Here is a 21,842-nt window from a genome sequence, read left to right on the forward strand (position 1 = left end):
CTATGGGTCTGCTGGCGGGAGCAGTGTTGTGTCCGACCTTGTAGGTGCGTGAGTGTTGGTAGTGAATGTTATCAAATGGCGCCGAAAATCAACCGGTATTGGGAGGGTTACGTAATGCCCCTTTTCCATGCTAAGTTTTCATACTACGTACGCATTGTGAATCTGTATGAAAAGTACCTGGCGGGTTCCAAATGGAAGACAGTTGTCACAATGGATGAATCATATGTCCATCTCACTGCTGGTGGTCACATTCGGCCGATCACATACCGTGACATTGACGGCAAGGGGCGCAGCAACTTTGTTCGTCAGTGCAGGGAAAGGCTCCCTTGTGGCTTTATGGTTGTGACGGGATTCGGATATGAGGGTAAGTTGATGATAGGCTAGGTGGACACAAATGTGAAGGTGAATGCCAGATACTTCCAAGACTCCATTCTGACACCTATCTATCGGAGAGACATCCCACAATTGTATGGAATGGACGCGAACCAGGTGATGATCCATATGGACAAGGCTTCGAGTCATACCGCCAGAACATCACTACGTTTTTATCAGGAAATGGCAGAGGAATTAGGAATTCGTGTCATTTCGTATGAAGATATTCCTGTGAAAAGCTGCCAGTCCAATGGATTTTTGCGCATTTGGACTGTTGAAACGACCTCTTCAACATCGCCACCCGCGCAACCTCGATGGTCTATGGAACGCTTGCAGGGAGGAGTGGGACAGAATTCCCATGCCTGTCCTGCCCCGGAGCCTGCTGCAATGTAAATTGCAATGCCGGGCGATAGTCCACAATGCTGGGGGTCCAATAGAACATGATCGGTGGTGGCGGCGCGGTATCTCTTAAGGTGAGTACCCGTCAAAAATGGTCAGATATAAAGCGAACAACCCTTATAGGTTGAGCGCTCTATTTATTCCCTCAAATGTAACAGTTATTTAACAAAATAGTCCTGGACTTTATTTTTATGGGATGGAAAAACCTTTTGATTCTCGATTAGTGCAGTGGCGGCGATTAGGAAAGCAGGGGGTGCAGATGCTCCCCCCCACTTTTTGCCGCTTTTGCCCCCGCATTATGCTAAACCGTATGTACCAAGAGAAAGTAAATTGTTCTTGCCATCCCCCCCCCCCCCCCGTAGTTTTGGAACCCAATCGTCTCCACTGCATTTAGCTGTTGATGAATAACACAAAGGCAATTTTGAACGTTTCAACCATTGCAAGCAGTTGCTGAAGGGTTCTTGTTTCTAATTCCCATCCATATCACAACAGAAGTGAGTGGCGGAAGATTGTAGCTTTCCGTAGTTCATAAATTCGGAACTTTTTGAACGGAAACGGCCAAATCATAATTTTAATATTCTCTTCACATGTAGCTCTTCTGCTTTCACATGCTGGAATCGAAATGGGCTACTATGAAAGTGCAGAAATTTGCCGTGCCCATGCCGGTTTGAAAAATTAAGTACTTAACATAAAAACCGGATTAAGTAAATTGTAGATGGCAGCATATTACAGTTCTCAATACCGCAGCATTGCTTCGTGGCCCGCGAGCGTCATTGAAATTGTTAATGTGGCCCACACTGAGAGACGAATTGAAGACCTCTGACGTATACAGTGCCTTTCACGGCCGAGGTCGCCGTTGGACGGCGGCCAGCGCGTCGGAAAGTAAGACCACATCTGCCGGCATTTAAACCCACAACTGTACGCTGACCTTGGCATTGGACACGTCAGTGCTTCAGTATCCAGACAGCTGTTGTCTAGTTTGCACGTGTTTGTGAAGTTTTAAATTGTTAACAAGTGTTTTAGATTGTTTTGTTTTAGTTTACGTATTACCAGTTTTTTCTGCAGTCTAATAATGCCACTCTATTCGTACAATTTTAAACAACGAATTTTTATATACGACTCTTACGTCATTACTAATTCTTGCAGGGAAGTTAGAATGCGTTTTGCAGCAGAATTCCCAGATGTTCCTCTTTCATACAGAGACAGTGTTCTGATACTTGTGAACAAATTTAGGTAAATAGGGTCTGCTCTTGTTAAGGTAAAACGGCATGTGCTTACTGAGGATAAACTAGACGACGTTGGAACACGATTGAAACATACTCCTCAAAAATCTCTCCGGCGCCTTGCACAAGAAACAGACATATTTTTAAAGTCATCGTGCAAGCAACCAAGCTTTTAAACCTTAATCCATACATTAGAAGAATTGAAAGAAAATATGAAGAAATAAATTGAAGCAATTTCGAAAGACGAAGTGATACGTGTTAGTGAAAATTTCATGTGGATGCAGGAGAACATCATTTCAAACACCTTTCGTAACACGATATGTGTTCATTTAATTGTAACTGCCAATGCAATTGTAAGAGCTTACTTAATTACATAGTTAGCGGTTCCAGTTACTCGGATGTTGGATTCAGTTTGCCGGCAGACGCGTTTCTACTTTCCGGCGCGCTAACCGCCGCTACACGGACACCTCGGCCGTGAAAGGCACTGTATAATTGTGACAAGAATGAGAAAATATTGCTAACACTAATATTGTCGGTACTCGAATGAGGAACTAACTAACAAACAGAAAGGTAGTGTCTGCTGCCACGTTCTTTTTCTGCTGTAACCTCAAAAGAGACATGCGCGAGGCAGCAGAATCGGTTTTTGTTTTATCGTGATTTCATCATGCAATTACGTCTGGAACACATACTGTGAAGTTTTAGCGATTACTTACACAAGAATGTAAGATTAGGTCCCTTAGCATTCTTCTAATTAGAAAACCTAAATCGTCTCGTAGTTAGGTTAGGTTCTGTTAGCATTAAAATAATATCGCTAAATGCTTTCTAAAGAAAAAGGTTCTAAATTACCTGTACATTCTTTCCCACTACTCATAAACTTGCACTTTTCTCGTCTTCATCTGTTCTTAAGATTTGTTACATCCACTTAACAGACGAATTACGTGGCAGGAGCAAATTTTTGACGCTTATTCTTACTGCTGACACGCGCGTGGCAGCCAAACAGAAATGAAGTTTAAAGATTCATTAGATGTTGAACGTCCTCCTGCTTATAAAAAAATATTTTCTCACCTGTTGGACCTATTCTAAAAATAGCGATTCGATTTATAGGGGAATTATACACATTTAGATGTATATGCAGTGGCGCAGGAACGTTTTTCATTTGGGGGGGTACAAAATTCAGCCTCACACACACACACACACACACACATATAAACACACACACACACTACATAGCAGGCACGTATCTAGACATACATTTCGGGGGGTCCAACCAAGTGTCGCAATAATAATTATAATAATAACAATTAAAATAATTATATTTAATTAAATTAAAATATTAATTATTATTGTATTGTTATTATTATTATTATATGAACAGGTAAAAGATAGTAAAAGAATAGAGATATAACAGCACGTATTCATTATCTAGCTTACGTGTAGTTAAGATCACCAAGATTTGCATAAAAACAACTGCCCTGGCAAGGAATTTAATGTCAAATAGAAAAAGAATTGAATATTTATTGAATAACTAAAAGGGGAGTTATATCCAATTAGCTAAAAGTGCAGTTCCTGATTAATATTATCATTAGTAGTGTGCATAAATCCTTGGAACCCTCAAAGCCGTATGAGCCAAATTCCTTGCCTTCCAAAAAATTCAGCGGAAATAACCATCCGTTACATAACAAATGCTAAACAATTATATTTTGATTATTTACCATTACTAGTTGGTAAGTCTTTCGGGGAGGTCCGGACTCCCTGGACCTCTCTAAATACGACATTAGTACTTACGTATAATGTGAAGCCATGAGAAATATTTTATTTTAGAACAGCATACACGCATGTCCTGTTGTTTAATGCAACATTTGCATAAATATTTTTGTTTGTTTTTAGAATTCATGTTGTTTTTTTTAAAAAAAAATAAACAGATTTTAAAACCAGATAACAATTCTGAAACATACAACTGTGGACCTCGTTCTGGACTTATTTCAATTTAACGGAACGGAAAATCAGGAGTTCGAAATGTGAAAATTGCGAACCAAAACACATCTATTAATTTTAATGCAGGTTGAGATTAAAGGGGGTGAGGAGGATCTTGAACCACCCCAACCAGGAATAATCATCTCCCACCCACTTGATATAGAAACTACATTATTGAATATATCATACTTATAGAGTTCCACTTCAGTTCAGTTCATTTTAATTTTAAAGTCCCATAGCTACGCATAAATACAATCTTTAAACAATTTATGGCGGATGTGTACCCCATCCAATGCCTTTTAGAATCCATGTATTTGGTATTTTCTCAGACATATATAGGGCGTTGTATTAAAAAAAAAAAAAAAACCTGGTTTGAGATGGTTCTCGATGAACTCGTAAGAAGTATAACTTTGAAATATTTGTGAAATATTTGACAAAGCATTTTTTGTTACATTATTAGCTGTATCTAATGACACTCATCAAGCCCTGAAAGTACTATCAATACAATCTCAAGGCCATTTTCAGGACCACGACTCCGGTTCTACCGATCGATCTTCGAGCGACAGTCGCAGGAGTAACAAGATACAATCACTGCAACACTCCATTACGAAACCATCAAAACAGATCGAAGTCAGGGAAACAATACTTCCACCACGAAAAACTCAAGAAAACCGTAGTCGTCGTAACATCAGCAATTTCCTGTGAAATACAAGTGTCTGCTTACTCCTGAATTTCCATTGATTTTTTATCAACTTTATGATGGAAAAACGTATTTTGTCAATACAGAACAGTTATTTGTATGCTCTGATGTAATTGTCGAATATTTTAAATCAAAATTCGGATAAATTTAAGTTCATAATTGGAGTGGAATATTTACGCCCTAATCAATATTTTAAACACCTTCGGTATCGGGGGAAAACGGTATCATTATCACTGGCGTACTAGGGGTGGGGAGGCAGCAAAGTGTGGAATGCAAACCTATCCCCCGACCCCAAAATAGCCACAGGCTACCAGTTCCGTCTTTGATTAATTTTTAAAACGAAGATTAAAAATGGTCATTACGAAATGTTGTATTGTGTATACACCCCCCCCCCTTTCCTAGAACGCAGGTATCCACCTTTAGAATTCCAGACTCTTCGAAAAAGAATCCTGTGTACGCTAGCGTTCGTATGGATATCGGGGTAACATGGTGTCGGCTCAGCCCTAATATATGCAGGGTCTCTCGACATTTTATTCAAAAATGACATTATTGACAAAATTGACAGTACTGCTGAAAAGCACTCTAGACTAGAAGACAAACTCAGTACATTTCAATGTGGTGGCCCTGTAAGTCTAGGCATAACATCCAACTCTCTTGCGTGATCTTCCTGTTGCTGCAGCTACTCGCTGTGTGCTCTATGGTGTTGATCCCTGCTTGGTACAACCTAGACTTAGTGAAACCCCAGACGAAAAAGGTCTAGGGGAGTCAGGTCTGGAGAGCTAGCCGCCCAAAGTTTTGGTGAGCCACGGCCGATCCAACAATTGGGAAAGGTTTCAGCGAAGTTCGGGAAGAACGATTCTGACAAATGGGGTGGTGCACCATCTTGCTGGAAAGCAACAGTGACTTTTATCCGATCCTGAACATCATTAGGGATATAAGGAAAATGTCAAGAGACTTTTGAATCACCCTGTGTATATATATGGAGGTTAAACTTTATATCCCCAAATCAAAAACATTCCAGCATCACCAATGCATGAGGCTGATCTCAATCCTTAACGACAAACAGCTTTGTTATTTAATTCTCAATTCACAGTTTATTATTACGCCCAACTAAATTATACTTGCTAAAAGGGTTTCCTTGTTTGTTTCACAGCACGGTGAGTTGTTTACAAGAATATCATAGCATTAGGAAGTTCAAACTAATAGAGTTAATTTGCAACACTTAAAAGCGTTTATTAATGGCTATTTTTGCAACTCTCGTAAATATATCACTTCGGCGTGCAAATTACAACCTGCTTCAAGAAATGAGACAACTAGAAAAACATTGTTGGCAAGACCAGCATATTTATTCTGAAGAGTATAAATCAATATTTTATGCTGGAAGATTAAGCACAGAACCTAGTGATAATCTTCAACCGTTGGGACTGTAGTTTACTTGTGTTATCGCTTTCAAGACTAAAGCTCGACTGAAAAGAGAAAATTCCTTCTGGTACACTCGTCAAATTTTCAAAGTGGAGGGAGCGTGAGTGATGCAATCAGCTGCTTGCCATAAAAATCTGCCCCTGCGTTGCCAAAATATGCAAAGTTCTCCAACACATCGTCGTTACCTTCATTGAGTGGCAAGTGTTTGTAGCACCATAAAGGGAAAAACAGTCAGACGCCCTAACGACTTTTTTTTTTTTTTTTTAAAAAAAAAGAATACCCCTATACGCTGATATCCCCGGTCATTCACACTTTTTCTCAATATTCAGACATCAAATTTTCTCTTATTCTCGGTTTTCTCATTACAGACAACAGAAACATCCATGTCATAGCCGGGATTTGAACTCGGGACCCCTGGCTCCGTAGCGCCTTGAGCTAACCACTCTGCCACGGAGGCCGACGAACGACTGAACTACGGCGGCTTCGCAATGTAGTTCAAGCACAAACAAAACCCCAGAGCAGTGTTGCTAAGTTAAGACTTTCGGCTCCAAATCTAGCCATTCTAGTATCGTCAGAACTTTTCCTATTGCCAAGAAGGCACGATCAGATTTCAAGTTTAGACATGGTGATAAAAAAAAAGCCTAGCTTTGACACTTCCTCGGTCGTCAAATGCGTACAGGTAGGGTCTTCTTTCTAAGGTATACCAGTCCTGATGTGTGTACCTGTACACAAAGAGGGTTTAATGTCGATTGATTGAATTGTTGTTTTAAGTCCACTTTATGCACAGAAAGGCTAATCGGGACTGGACCTACAGTTTAAAGTGGGATTGGAACAAATATGTGCCTTCACCGTGTATCGAACCCGGGATCCCTTGATTTCAAGGCGACGACGCTACCACTGCGCCATCGGCGAGGCCACAAAGAGTGATTCATGATTTCACAGGTGTGTATAGAATTAAAATCCGGGCCTTACCCCCAGATTTTGTACATCTTCGTATCAAAAACACCAAACAGTCTAATCCAGTGCTTCGCAAAGTGTGCGCCGCAAAATGTTCCAATATTTTCACTGAAATGATATGATTGATCCAAATAAATTGTTTACAAATAAACTTTTTCTGACTTTGAAATGTGTGTTTATTTTTTAACTTAAGGCAAGCAACCTAACCACAGTAACTGAGCGTTGCAAGTGTTAGAAAGGCCTTCATTCTGACTTGGTCGCCGCTGAAAAATCATGAAACACTATAGGCGCCGTGAAACAAAAGGTTTGGGAACCACTGGCCTAACCAATTCACCATCGCTCGAGGACAACTAATATTAAAACTCTAAGATAAGATACAACTGTTTATTCCTAACGAAACACAGGCAGCACCAGGGGATGCGAAGATGTGCTTGCCTACCCCCCTTCATCATCGCTCGGCATGTAAAATTCAATGTTGCCACACGAAGCGGAAATTCACGCAATTTTTTCTGTGAGAAGGGAAATGTCAAAATTACAGGAAAATTTGAACATATAAACTCATATACATTGAAGCTCTTTATTCGGTTAATTTTACTCCCCTTTCAAAGATAAGCCACAATTAAAAATTTAGATTTATATGCGAAAATTAAGTACTTTTTCCAGTGTGTTTTGTGGCCTTTTAAGAAAGCTAGTATGAACCTAATGCTGATTACTGACATGAAAAGTTTAGTATTTATTTTTCCCAAAGTGTGAAATTTGATACCAATAAACTTAATTTTCTATTCCTTCCTTTATTTCATTATTTCAATCAATCCCAAGATTGCCCAAGCTGGCGTTATCTTTACAGTTGGAGTTTAGCGATGGTGGGTTTAATTTTTCTAAGAAGACAAAAAATTGGACCACAAAATTTGGCACCTGACAAGTAAAGGGTGCCGTGAAACAAGTTGCCCGGTAATGCATATGTTTGTGGAAAGTACTCATCTTAATTAAGGTGCAGGTGAAATCTTAGGGGCAATGGGTTTGAGGTTAAGGAGGTAAGGGGTCTCAAAGTTAACGTGGGAGTCTATGGGAAGACTCTAAAATCAGTAGCCAACTAACGCTAAAGCACTAGTGTTTCACTGCGAAAATAGTGTGATGAGATTTTTAGAGGAAAAAATGTCCAACTACTGAACACAAAAAAATAGCAACACATTTTGTTATGAAATTTGAAAGTAATTTGTTATTTGGAAGCAGAAAACATGGTAATTGGATTCAAAGAGTTATACAATCAATGTGAAGTTCAGAAAACAGTGCGTGGCTCATACAAATGCTCATGTCGCAGTGAACACACTTTACAAATGCAATTTCGTCGCACTTGAAACACTTGTCGGTTCCGATCGAGTCGAAGTTTGGATTGAAACACTAGTGCTTCAGCGTCAGTGGGCGACGGATTTTTAGGGTCTTCCCATAGACTCCCATGTTAACTTTGAGACCCCTTATCTCCTTAACCTCGAACCCATTGCCCTTAAGACTTCACCTGTACCTTAGTTAAGATGAGTACTTTCCAAAAATATATGCATTACCGGACAACTTGTTTCACCGTAAATGACCCTTTACTTCTCAGGTTGTGGCAACACTGCCAGCATCGAAGCTGCAACTTTTGCCTGTTCTTGAACCTTAATTCGATCTCATCTACTCCCTTGCACTCTCCGCTAGATCGCTAGCACAATATCCAATCGACCTTCAGCAGAAATTAATTCGGGACGGTTCCAGTCGCCACTGAGGGCATTCCAAGTATCGTCCTGCAAATATGTTTTCTCCTTCCACAATCTAACCGTGCTGCGGCATTCGAGAATGATCCATAAATCATCGTTGATGCATTCCGAGATGTAGTCCGCTGCTCACTTCTGATTCTTCCCGACTCGTCCTTCGACATGTTTGTCTTAGCGTGAAGGTCTCGGTCAAACGGATCAATAAGCGCATGGTCACGTTGGATTGGTATTCGACCCGACTCCTACGTTACCATACGACACAACAAACACAATGTAAATTAGCGGGCCCCCGTGGTTAGCACATCGCGCTACGACGTCGGGGGGATACCGGGTTCGAATCCCGGCATGGGTGTTTGTGAGTGTCCATTAATCAATTTCATCATGTCATCACTAGGGCCCGGGACTTTATGTCCTATAAAACTGTAAATTATGTATGTAATTATGTCATATACATTGGAAAATATGTCATGAAAAATTACAAATATATCAGAAAAATGCAGAAATATTCCCAGTAAAGCCAAAACTATGCACAACAGTACTCTAGAATTTCTCCCATACCCGATAGTGTAGAGTAAGGGCTGTAATGTACCGAATGTTATTTTTACTTTTGACTGATTATTGTGAAAAGCGAAAAAGGCAAAGAAATTAGAACGAAACTTCTTTACTTCCCGTGCAACAATGAGAGAGAACATTTTTCCTCAATAATGTTTGCATGGCTATCAATTGTCGGCGGGATAAAAATGTGGGGTATTATTGTTCTGTACTAAGAAAAGACGGCACCTTTCTTCCTCCGTAATTTCCATATTCTGCCATCGACAATATGAACTATCCGTTGTGCTAAAGCTACAAAGAAAAAATTATGAAATAATAGATTATGTGCGAGAGAATTACGAAATTATACAGAAATATGTCTTATTACAACACAATTGAAGAAATATATTGTAACAACGCGAAATTGGTGAAATATGTCAAAATATGCTTTGTCAAGTTTGTCTATTTCGGGTGATTTTCATCAATATGTAAAGATCTCACCCCAATATTAGATCCGAAGCCACATGAAAAATATGTTATAACATAAAGTCCCGGGCCCTACATCACTCATCCCCATCTTCGCAATTAACCAAAAGTGGCAGAAAAGCGAAGTAAAATAAACTAAATCAATCAACCATGTAAATTAGTGTGAGCGTACACACTGACGGCGAGCTACTCTGGCACCACTGTGTTTCACTGACTACTGAATATGACCAAATCATTTTCTTTAGCCGAATTCCCCAGAAGCAGTAGCGGCGATCAGGGGGCACTTGCCCCCTCCCCACTATTTGCCACTTTTGCTCCAGCACTATGCTAAACCTTATCTGCCAAGGGAAAGTAAACTGTCCTTTCAAATTACACACAAGCCAATATAAATCCTTCTTCAACAGCCTTATGAAATCAAAAATACTGACATTTACGGCAGACAGAGAGGTGCCACGTTCGGACGGTATGGATCTGTTATCGATAGCATGCCCTAAAATTGACTGCCAAGTCGAAAGACAGGCTGAAGACCAAAAAGAATACTGGAACTATTATTTATCGAAAGATGCTGGACTTTCTTTCCCCTCCCCTTTCTGGTTACATATTTTCGTTTATCTTTTAGCTTTAAGCAAAGCACCTAGAAACTTGGCATCAGTGGACAAGAAACCTACTTTCCTGTACGTAGCGAGTTACACAATATGTTCCCTTTTACAAAAAAGTACAAAAGTAGCTATGTATTTTCATTCGATTGTTCTTTCTGTAGACGCTTTTTTTTACAATTTGTTTCGGAAGTTACAAACAGCTCGTTTTGCCTCAATGCAGTGGGAAATTTCTTAAATATGTACACGTTGCTGCGCTCTTTTGAGTTTATAAATTTGATACAAATTTTAATTTGATCAACTTATGTCTTCAAAATTACGTTGATTAGGTTCAAATAAAATAACTAGCAGAATTATTGAAATTGCTTGGATACTCGATTATTATTAATATTACATATTCTATGACACTACATATTTAGCTACATCAATATTGTTACATATTTAGGTACATATTTTGTACTTTGATATTACATAAAAACCCGAGGTCCAACAATAAGTTCCTTTTCCAAGCACTGCTAATATAGATATTCGCAGTTTCAAATTTTGCCGCCGCAGGAATACCGACGGCACAAAATTGACCGAACAGTGACGTCACGTCGAAGCACGTCAGGCGATAACAGCGCCTCGAGTCGCAAACCAGTGCGCCGGCAACGAAGTGTTTGGCACACGCGAACGGAAACAGCTGAACTCAGTGTACTTGGCGACGCGCGTTCGATTCCACCGTCTCATCTATTTTTTCCTTTGTTTTCGTTCTCGTCTCCGTTCGCGAAGTGGACGAAAAGTGGTGAATGAAAGTCGCGTTGATTCTACTCCTGCGTAAAGACTGACTAGTCATAGACTCTGACGAAAGGTTCCCGCCCTCGACGAATAGGTAAGTACGAAATAGCATCATTCTAGGCCAAAGATAGCATTACAGTAGTGTGTCCAATAAGGGTGGGAAACATGCCTGTGTATACGCCACCTCTCGTTCCACAGGTTCCGAGTTTGCTTCCCTGGCACTTTTGGCTAATTGCGACATGAGGATGAATGATGACATGATGAGGACACTTACAAAGATTGATCGACTGATTGATTTGTTGTTTAGTCCACTTTACGCACAGAAAGGTTAATCGGACTGGATTCGAGCTCCTGTGCAATGCGTACCCGGGACCCTTTGATTACAAGGCGGCCACGTTACCACAACGAACGCCCATGCCCAGGCCGGGTGTTCGAACCCGGCACCCCTGACGTCGTAGCGCGTTGTTCTAACCACTCTTCTACGGAGGTCAGGAGGTTCCGAGTTCGAGTCCAAGCCTCGGCACAGATGTGTCCCTTCACCCAATCATTATTTATCCTCATAATTGATAAACCTAAAAGAATCAGAAACCAACATAAATGCAATAAATTACCACTAGAAGTAGACACTTTAGAAGCTATATTTTCCCGATGTTTTTCCAAGCATCCAAAATTCCTTTTTCTTTATTTTTCAAGAACCTGAGAAAGAGGACATGCCGTGAAGGGGGACAAACCCCCTTCCCAAATAAAAATAAGAAGAACGAAAACATACTGTGGTGTTCGAAATATCACCAGTGGTCGAAATTGCAGTAAATAGTCGCGAATCATCATTCTCTCGTATAAATCCCCACCCATCTCCCCAAGTGCCAACAACCACAAGGTGGATGCTGTAAACAAATGGGGAAATTCCCCTTATTCAACCGTCAAATCCCACCCTCGTAACAACAATAACATCACAAAACTAACAAATTATTATTGATAGAGAATCAATACAAACTACATCAATAATACGAGTATTTATCTCAGACAAATGAAAAACTGCTTCTATTTCGGCCGTTTTGCATCGCTTTTCTACCCCTTGGATTAATCGCGACGAGCAGGGTGAATAGTAAACTGACGAAATGGAACGAATATAATAATACATCAGGGCTCGAACCTGGGACTTCTGGTTTCGTAGCGTATCAAGCTGATCACTCCGTCACAGGCGAGGCACATCATCTTATTAATGACGCCAAGAGACTGTTCAAGGATATTACCCAATGTGAGATGCATTGCAATAAATACGCATTGTTTGAATTTAACACGGTGAAGGGGGCAGGCATTATTTCCCACATCTAGATTTTGTTTCTCGTTTCTCTAAATTCGTTCCCAACCGGTGAGAACATAATGCTACATCGTAACATTTAATAGAAAAATGTTCCTTTAGAAGGTATCAGAATACAGTTTCAAGAGAGGAAGGAAATATTGCTGTAGGTGCTGATAACACGGTCTTAGACGCGGGAGAACCAGGTTCGATTTCTGGTGTGGGTGATCTAGGGTCGGAATATTTCCGGCCTTGTCCCAGCATAAAGCGGCTCCGGTGCTCACCCAGCCTCAAATCAATGGGTACCTAGGGCCAACCCTGGGGGTAAAGGCGGCAGGAGTTTAACAGTGTAGGGGTCTCTTTTCCTTCCCATAGCGTGGCGCAGGAACGGGGGGAGGTACAGAGATGCATTGTACACCCGCAATTTCGGGAACGGGGTGCGCTATTCTTCTAAACCCTTCGATCCAAATTGAATCTCTCGTACCCCATCAAATAATTTCACAAATGCACTGCCCTCATTGTAGGAAACACAGAATTTATTTTATCGCCTCTATGTTCCCATCCAGAAGTATTGAAACCACCCCAAACTTACCACAGGCTAATACATTGTAGTACTGGATATCTGTTGATTCGTGCTCTTCAAGAAATCTTAAAGGAGGTGAAAAATCGTTGATAATGGATACAAAGTGATAAAACATGCTAAGGTCTGGGGAACACATTCCTAAACTCTAATTTGTAACACTGGTTCTATATACATATATTGTGTATATACATATATATATATATATACTATACATACAAACACACACACACATTATATATATATATATATATATATATATATATATATATATTTGTACGTGCAAATGCTTTGTAATTTGAGTTTAAGCAGGATGCTACGAGGAACAACTGTGTGTTGTTCAGACACGGAATAATTTGTGTAATACAACCCATTCAGCCACACACACACACAGAGAGAGAGAGAGAGAGAGAGAGAGAGAGAGAGAGAGAGAGAGAGAGAGAGAGAGAGAGAGAGAGAGAGAGAGAGAGAGAGAGAGAGAGAGAGAGAGAGAGAGAGAGAGAAGAGAGAGAGAGAGAGAGAGAGAGAGAGAGAGAGAGAGAGAGAGAGAGAGAGAGAGAGAGAGAGAGAGAGAGAGAGAGAGAGAGAGAGAGAGAGAGAGAGAGAGAGAGAGAAGAGAGAGAGAGAGAGAGAGAGAGAGAGAGAGAGAGAGAGAGAGAGAGAGAGAGAGAGAGAGAGAGAGAGAGAGAGAGAGAGAGAGAGAGAGAGAGAGAGAGAGAGAGAGAGAGAGAAGAGAGAGAGAGAGAGAGAGAGAGAGAGAGAGAGAGAGAGAGAGATATATATGAAATTTGTACCATCCAAACCAAAAACGTTCCCACGTCATTGCCCCATAGCACTCTTTGTGGGAGGAGGATACGTATTGAAAACTCACATGTTTGAAACATTCAGTTCTAACACGAATATATCAACAAAAACATAATATGCAAACTATAGCACTGTACTATTGTTACATACCAGAAAAAAATCATGATTATCCATTAACTCAGTAATATTTCGCAAGTCAATTTTAATTTTTCTGGTTTCTTTACCATATTCATTTTAATGCATATTTTGTACACACAATTTGAAAAATGCATCAAGTCAAGGTTGGTGTACTTTTGATGCATTATTTGACACCAGGCACGTAGCCAGGGGGAGGGAATCCTACAAATATCTAATTTGAATAGTGTATAATGGTAATTAATTTTACTTCCATAGCAGGATTAAACACTAGTTCGAAAGAAGTTTAGTGTATAATAGAGGAACCAAGTTACATTTTTATATTCTACCATTTAATCCAAAGAATAAATGGATCCACAGCTCTCAAAATGTATACTAGTTTTCTTTGTGAGAGGTCACTAAATATAAACTTTATGAGTAAAATTTGGCTCTAGCTTTTAAAGCCTTTTTTAACGGAATGTGTAAAAGTTAATAACAAAATACAGTAACTACGAATTTCAGTACACTAACTGTACACATTGTAAAAAAATAATGGACAACAGTTGTGTTGGATATTCTTTCGTCTGGTGGATCGAGTAGCAAAATCTCTCCATTTAGGTTTATTTTAATAACTTATAATATGTATTATTGTAAAATGACAATTATAATCTTGGTAATAAAGTTTTATAAATGGCCTGCCCCCCCTCTCCAAATATGTTTGGCGACGCCTGTGCTGATAAGGAAAGAAACCCCGAAATAAAATCCTGACTACGGGCCTGTTTGACACAATTTAACGTGTCTTTTTGGTTTCTCTGAAATTGTGTGGTGTCTGATCTGCTCAATTGATTCATCACGAAACAGCAGCTGATAAAACTACCCTTTGTCGCAGTTCACTATGTTGTATTCTGATGCACCACAAGTTCATCATAATAAACGTTTATATACACTTCGGAGCCAAAATATGTCAATTAACATATTTGGTTTTTGTTGCGTAGATATGAATATTATATTTTGGTGAAGATGACGTTATTTAGGATGGGAGCTGAAGCCCGACAGTTCCCTTTAAATATGTTATTCATTCTATTAACACTTCAAAAAGAAGAAAAGAAAGAGTTCTGAGATATATCAATGCGCGGGCAGTAGCAGGATGCAGTGAAAAGAACATTACTACGAAGACATTACTTTTCATCGCCTCCCTAATAGCGTATGGTAACGCCCTCGCTCAGTGGCTGTGATTAGAGGAGGTATGGGGGCAATTACCTCCCCTTTTTTGCTACTTTTACCCCCGCACTGTGGTCTCTTAATGCTGAGCCTTATCTACCAAGAAAAAGTAACCTGTCATTGCCCCCCCCCTTACTATTGACACCCAATCGCTGCTACTGCCGTCGCCCTATAATCAAAGGATGCTAGGTAGGTTAAAGGTCCAGGAATGTTAAATAAATTCAATTCCGGTCCAGGAGAGAAAATCAGCAAGCGTAAATGGGTTCTGGACCGTAAAGAACCTTTTTATCTGTAAAGTATTTCAATTCGGTCCAGGAACCTTTTTTCTGAATGGATTTAAATTCGGTCCAGGGACCTTTTTCCCGCATCAATTTCAATTTAAATTCGGTCCAGGAGCCTTTTTACCGCATCAATTTAAATAAGGTCCAGGAACCTTTTTTCAGGAACAATTAAAATACGGTGCAGGAAACTTTTTTTCAATGAATTAATACGGAACTTGGACCAAATTTAAATTCTACGAGAAAGAAGGTTCCGGTCCTGCAACGGAACCCAATAGAACCCATTAGAATTTATTGATTCCTGGAATTTTAACAACCCTGGTGCTAGGTTCGACCCCCGGTTTGTGGGCATTGCACAGTGGTCCGGATCCCACTTTAGACTGTGGGTTCAGTCCTGATTAACCTATCTGTGCATAAAGTAGACTTAAAACAAAAAAACTCAAAGATCCCTTTTCAACAAATTCGAAAGTGTACAGAGCACCTTAGAAGAAAAGATTTCAGTCTGCAGCATTAACAAGTGTGTAACATTTGACGATCTTGGCTAACCATGGTTCTGAGTTCGATACCCGGTATGAACATGAGTTTCACCCATCCCGAGCTAACTAACTAACTCTCTAGCCTTCTTAAACCCGAAGGTTCATGGCTGCAGCAAGACAGGCCTTCCATCTGTCCCTATCTTGAGCAAGATCTATATACTCTTTTCCATCCCTACCGATTTCCTTTAGGTCTATCTCAACGTTGTCCCTCCATCTTCGTCTTGGCCTTCCTACAGGTCTCTTACCATCAGAGCTATAGACAAAACATTTTGGAACATTTTTCGCACACGACCTCCATGCAGATACAAAGATTTGTGTAAAAGCAGTAGGTAGTGTTATACCTTGAGTTCGAACATCTTTATTGAGAAATGTTTTGGAAAACATATCTGAATGCTTTCAAAAGCAATGCAAAGTTGTTTGTGGAAAGTATCCTATTTTACACAGGCGAGCCGGAACTGCCAAAAAAGCGTGCTTTCACCAACTTTCTCTAATGGAGGAATGTAAGGAAATGCATTGATCAGTATATCAATGTGTAATTTCCGGTACAACTGTGGGACTTAACAGTGCTGGGAATGGAGAAAAGAACATTACATTAAGTTTTTTGCACGCATATTGTACTGTGTGAATGATTGCACTCCGTGTTGAAAAACTGAAAATTTTCCAAGGGAAGAGTTCCAGTATGCCCCAGGGCCATGGCCGTATTTAGAGGGGGGGGGGGTTTCTAGGGTTAAACCCCCCCCGAAACTTCTGACATGTTGGATTAATGGAAGTTCAGAAACCAAAATCTGTAACTCATTTTCCATTTTTTTTTTCGAAGCATCACAAAATACAAGGAGACAAGGTTGAAACGATAAAGCTAGAATTTTCATACATTTGGAATTCTGAAACTTGAGTGAAACAGGATTTATTCCCGGAATCGCAACCCGCCCGCGACCCCTCCATTTTCACTTCTGCTGTCCTCTTTCCAGTGTTGTTCCTGCGTCACAAGAAATATAGACTGAAAATTCACTTATGATTGTCCCAAAGTTCCCTTTCCAAATTTGTAATTCCTTGTTCGATAAAGTTGAAAATCCCCTTGATAGGAGTTCAAACCTAGGATCTCCAATTTCGTAGCGCATTACATTCGCGATTGAGACAATCCATGCACCAGGCTAAGTTTTTTAAAAATAATAACTGCTTCCATACTTTTCAAAATTCCAAAAAATTAAGTTTTAAGGTCAAACAACAAAAACATTGTGACTAAAATTTTCATCAGACTTTTAAAGCTTTTTCTTGAAGGTATCTAAAATTTAATAACAAACTATAATAATTGTGGATTTCAGTACACACTGTATGAAACGTAAAAAAAACAAAAAAAAAACAACAACAACAACTTGTGCTGGATATTCACTCATCTGCTAGATTGAGTAAGCCCCGTCAAGGATATAACAACAACAGGGGCGGTTACAATAATAATAATAATTATTATTATTAGCATTATTATTATTAGGCCTATTATTATTATGGAATAAAATTGTTTTATTATGAAATTTTAATTATTATTATATAATTATTGTTATTATTACTATTATTCAAATTTCTCGCGACGCCCATGGGAACAATTATGGATGAACCCCCCCCCCCCGAAAACATTTCCTGTCTACGGCCATGCCCAGGGCCAAAGAAGGTTCTAACCACGGGGGGAATTTCCCCCAGCCCCTTTATACAAATACCACGCTGAGTACTAAACAAGGGCTGTGATGTTGACAAAAAGGCGTATATTTTGTGAATCTTAAAAACCATGCTAAGGGTAACAGTGGCTCGTATCTCTTCAGTTGAAACCCTAATATTTAGCATTTGTGTCCATTTTATTTGGCCAAAACGTTTTTTTTTTGTTTTTTTTTTGTGCGTTTTTGGGTTATTGGTAATTTTCGTTATTTTGAATCTTAATCACTCCATGGTCGTTTATTTGCATGTTTGTAGTATATACGTCTTCCGAAATACTGTATCGGAAAATCTAATCTTCACTTCCTTAAAAAAAAGACAGAGCAATCGTGTATTGGTGCCTCTTCGAAGATAACGACAAAAAAGGGACAAAAGTTAGCGCCCCGCTTAGAGAAGATCTTTGATCCGCCACTGGCTACAGATCTGTTAGATTTTAATTAAAATGGCAAATGCTTCTATACTTACATTGAATTTGAGCGTTTAGTTCTGATTTTTTTTTTCGAGTTTTGATTGGATGTGTATACAGTAAAACCTCGTTAATTCGGACTAATGGGGGGATAAGTTGACCGGTTTAACGAAAGTCCGGATTAACTTAAATAACCTAAAAGAACAGTAGAAAGTGCATTAAAACGTTTATAGTAACAAAACACGTTTATTATGTTGTATATAAATAGCATCGGCCTAAATACACTATACAGTACAGTACAAAGTCTGCGGGAAACAGAATTTCATCAGTGGTTGACTGCCTTTTCTTTGGGAAGTTCTCTTGTTGACTTCTAGCCACATTTAAAACCTTGCATTCTGCTATGTAGTCTTCTAAATTGCTTGATTACAATGCGACAGCTTAACCACTACGCCATGACGTAGTTACACAGAGTTGGCTGCTATTAATAGTTTGCATAGATAATTGAAAGTGATGCAACATCAATGCTTAGTTACGAAGGCATTTTCTTACTTAGCATACGGAATTGGAGTGTTTGTGGAAGATCCTAAAAAATAAATGGATCTGAATTCATTTATGTTACACACACGGAGTTACGGCGGTCCAGTCGGTATGGCGTTTGGCTGTCTAGTGGGAGACCCAGGTTCGATTCCCGGGGTGAATGATTTCGGGTGGAAGTATTTCTAGCAATACCTCTGGGGTTCATCCAGCATCCAATAAATGGGCACATGGGTCAATCCTGGAAGGTACATGCGGCTGGAGCTTGGGGCTGATCACACCATCTCAAAAAATGGCCGAGATTATGAATGTGGGCGACCTTACCTCTACATCTCCCATATTGCGCTTTAATTGCATGTTGCAATGCGAAGGTGGTGGCGTTACAGGGTGATATTTACAGGAGGGATGGGAAATTCCCTTCTTTGCTAATTTTTACTCATGTGGTCGGAACTAAATGTATCATTTTTATACAAGACCCGCCCATAAAAAAAACGAACTTATTTTTTTTAGGAAACAAAACAAGTAATTACCTTCAAAAGACTTTATCACCTTCAAAATAGTCACCAGAAGAGTCAATACACTGTGACCAGCGTTTGAACAGGTCTTGGAAACATTGATGATAGTCATTGACAGTAAGTGTTCGCAAAATACGCGTAACATTTAATTTAATGTCGGCGACGTCGTTAAATCTTCGCCCTTTCATAGCCATCTTAAGCTTGGGAAAAAGGAAAAAATCAGCAGGCGATAAGTCCGGCGAATATGAAGGGTGAATGCTTAGCAAGGTATTGTTGTACAGTGTCTCTCAAAAGTTTTAGGACAATGACATTTTAAACTAGGCAACCCAATTTACACAAGCCGTTGGTGGGTTGCGTGCAGAGTTAGGCTCAATTTCAGGGTTGCCACATGCACAATAGATTTTTATAAAATACGCAAAAGAAATATAAACAAGTATTATTGTATAAAATTATTAAAAATATCACTATTATATCGCAAATGACAAAATTCTTTCTGAAAGAAAAAAAATAGGTTTTCTAGTATTTCATCGCTGATGAGTCTACAGTAAGGAAAAGATGTGAGAGGAAACGAAAGGTTACAAGAGAGAGGAGAAAGAGAAAGCGAAAGGAGAAGAGGAGAAGTAGAGGAGAGAAGAAAGATAGGATAGACGAGGAGAGGAGATGTAGTGAGGAGAATGGAAAAAGATTCGAGGAGAGATGAGGAAAAAAGAACAAAGAAGAGAAAAGAGGAGGAAAACGAGAGGAGAGGAGAAGACGGAAGTGGAGAGTAGAGTAAAGGAGAGAAAAAGAGAAGAACGAAAAAAGAAAGAATAGTGCAGTGGAGTTGTGATTATTGTGATTAGACATTACTAATGGAAAATAACTAGAGGCTTGAACATTACAGGACGATGTTCTTTTCCTGTGATACTGTAACAGACAAAATGCTTGTTTACTGATCACTTCACATTTGACAGTGTTAGTCAAGAGAGACTCGTGGGACACTGTGTTAAGGTGCTGGACTAAATCCTTATAATTTTTCTTCCTCGAAGAACAACAATTTATAAGGAAGAGCAACAGTGATGATCTTTCTTATTTCTTTTAAATGCTTACACTTTCCTTTAATTGGGTTAAAAATAAATAAGAATATTACTTGCATTTCTGTCATCGACGTAGACCAGAGAGAGAGAGAGACAGACAGACAGATATTACAAAATAGTTCATATACTGCGAACGCCATTAAAAAGTCATGATAATTCTATGTTGCGTACTTAGAATTATTCATACAATAAAGAACATGTCTAATTGTGAGTTAACAAAAAAAACAATAATAAAGAGACATTTTCGCATCACGATTGCAGTTCGAAATAGTCGGGACAGGAATTGAAAATAACGTACTGTCCTGTCTAAGTCGGTGAATCGGACGTCTGGTAGCCTTGCATCAATGATTATAAAACTAAAACCACCAAATATTGCAGCTTGAAGACTTTTGGCCAAGAAACAGATTCATTTATACAAGAGCAAAATTGAAATTTTTACGCATCCTTGCTTTGAACTCAAGTGGGAAAAGGGGTAAAATTAGCATGTCCTGAATTGCCACACATATAAGTAGTTATTTCATTAATATTTGTCAATGTCTTTGAAGCAGTACACAATTATCGTTAGAGTATCATAATCCATGATCTTATATATAAAAATATCCCGTTGAACGCGTGTCAATTCATTTATTTGTTTATTTTTTTTTATAAATTCCATATGCAGAACAATGTAGCCACTATATACTGCTATTACAAATAATGTTACCATGCTCTTGTTTAATAGAAGGGATCTAGTATGGAGGATCGAACGTGGGACCGCAATGCTTTCAAGAACTCTAACCAATACACTACGCCCTTTGTTTTCTTGGAGCTACTGTTTCTAATTATTCTTTCGCCTCAATATTGTAAACGTTATCTGCAAAAAGAAGTTAAATACTCAGATATAGCTCTGTACTTCTAGAATTACTTTATACACATGCATTTGAAATTTAACTCTGAATTTCTTTCTTCGTATTAGTATATCTAAGCTTGTGAATATATTTTATTTGTAATTTTATAACGGTTTCATGAACATCTACGAAATAGTTCCTTATAACTTGGAATATGGTGAATAGATATGAAATGTCTTGAAATTAATTTTCGACCACTAGATTTTGGAAAGGGAATTATGTGTGATCCGTTTCCAGTCATTCATTGCTTACACAAACGTTTTAAAACTATGTGGAATTTTCATTCTGGGATAAGTTTCTTTACTTGCTACATGTATGCGAACTGCACTCTGTCCCACTTATCTCTGGAGCAGGTGAACGAAAACAAGTATCTGAGCAGCGATGAACACGTGAGAGGAATGGGATTGCGTGGAGAGAGGAAAGCCACTGCAGTTACCAGCCTTCCCAGCAGCGTGCACTGATTCGCTCTGTCCACTCGATCCCCTCTCTCCACTTCTCTTCCGCTATGCGCGGCTTTGCTCCAGAGATGCTGGGACAGGGTACAGTTAATTGTTTCTCAAAAGGTATCATCTATCTCTGTATACCACACATTTAATTCTTACTCACATGGAAAAAAAATGTCAATTTGTATTCAGGGGTAGTTTCACAGTTACAAACTATTTTGGCCTTGATGAGAAGTTTAGTGTAAGTAGGCATTTT

The 21,842-nt window shown here is 39.2% G+C and overlaps 1 protein-coding gene across 1 annotated transcript in view; it reads left to right on the forward strand.

Annotated features, from left to right (window-relative positions):
- The first annotated feature begins 11,092 nt into the window (after positions 1-11,092).
- LOC145989808 (monocarboxylate transporter 14) overlaps positions 11,093-21,842 on the forward strand; it is a 277,996-nt gene continuing 267,246 nt past the window's right edge. The window contains exon 1 of the mRNA XM_083125169.1: positions 11,093-11,282. The gene's annotated coding sequence lies outside the window, so the exon portion shown is untranslated. The remainder of the gene's footprint in view (positions 11,283-21,842) is intronic.

The sequence above is a fragment of the Lepisma saccharinum genome, chromosome 7 (assembly GCF_977018435.1).
Source record: "Lepisma saccharinum chromosome 7, izLepSacc3.1, whole genome shotgun sequence".
Classification (NCBI taxonomy): Eukaryota; Metazoa; Arthropoda; class Insecta; order Zygentoma; family Lepismatidae; genus Lepisma; species Lepisma saccharinum.